Below are 922 nucleotides of genomic sequence, written 5' to 3'. Positions count from 1 at the left end.
TGTTCCAAAATTTATTTTTGTTTTTAAACTTGAAGGATTAGGAATAAAATCATTGAATCGCATTTCTTAAAGGACTTTAAAGATATTGCTCCAATGTTTTCTGGTATTTAATGCTACATTTAAAAAAATCTGAAATTAGCCTGATTTATTTTATAGTAAAAGAAAATTTAATATCTGTAACTGATGTGCCAGAGGATTGTTAACTTAATTTTTATTTTTTAAAAGATAGTGCTAGTTTTGGCAGCACATGTACTAAAATTGAAATGATCTAGAGAAGATCAGTGTGGCTTTTGCACAGGATGATACACAAATTCATGAAACATTTTATATCTCTAAATGAAAAAAATAACATTTTTAAATGCTTACCTGTGTCATGTAATGTGTTTTATAGGTGGAAATACTGAGACAAATTAAGGAAATGTTTCAATGCCACAAAAGAAATAAGTGACTCAGTTGTTCTGAAATAGTGGCAAGGATCACAGAAAGATTGGTTCTCTAAGGTTAGGGATAGTCAGCTTAGGTTTTCTTTTTATATCATCCATTCTGAAGAACATGTGGGTTGAACCTACCTTTCCATGCCACCCTTCATTTCTTTGCATAGATTCAAGTTTTTAACAAGTATTGTTTCTCTTCTGCCTTAAAAATCCCCTTATACACTTTTTATGCTATATATTTATTGGTGACAAATTCTCTGTGTTCATATTTGAAAAAGGCTTTACTTTGATTTGATGTTTGAAAAGTATTTTTGCTGGGTATCACATTTTTTTTTAGGACTTTAAAGATGCTCATTGACTTGTATCATGCAGTAATTGTTTTTTGCTGTTTTTGTACCTAATGATCTTTAAAAAAATCTCTTATAGCATTTAAGGTTTCCTTTTTATTAGTGCTTTTCAGCATGTAGCTTAAGATTCAGCTTGGTTTA

At 29.6% G+C, this 922-nt stretch overlaps 1 non-coding gene across 1 annotated transcript; it reads left to right on the top strand.

Moving 5' to 3' along the window:
- The first annotated feature begins 228 nt into the window (after positions 1-228).
- Positions 229-334, top strand: LOC120892644 (U6 spliceosomal RNA). Its single transcript, XR_005737430.1, has one exon. It is a non-coding gene; the product is annotated as a U6 spliceosomal RNA (small nuclear RNA).
- The last annotated feature ends 588 nt before the right edge of the window (positions 335-922 follow it).

The sequence above is a fragment of the Ictidomys tridecemlineatus genome, chromosome 9 (genome assembly GCF_052094955.1).
Source record: "Ictidomys tridecemlineatus isolate mIctTri1 chromosome 9, mIctTri1.hap1, whole genome shotgun sequence".
Taxonomy (NCBI): domain Eukaryota; kingdom Metazoa; phylum Chordata; class Mammalia; order Rodentia; family Sciuridae; genus Ictidomys; species Ictidomys tridecemlineatus.
This window is presented reverse-complemented; position numbering and strand designations above follow the sequence as displayed.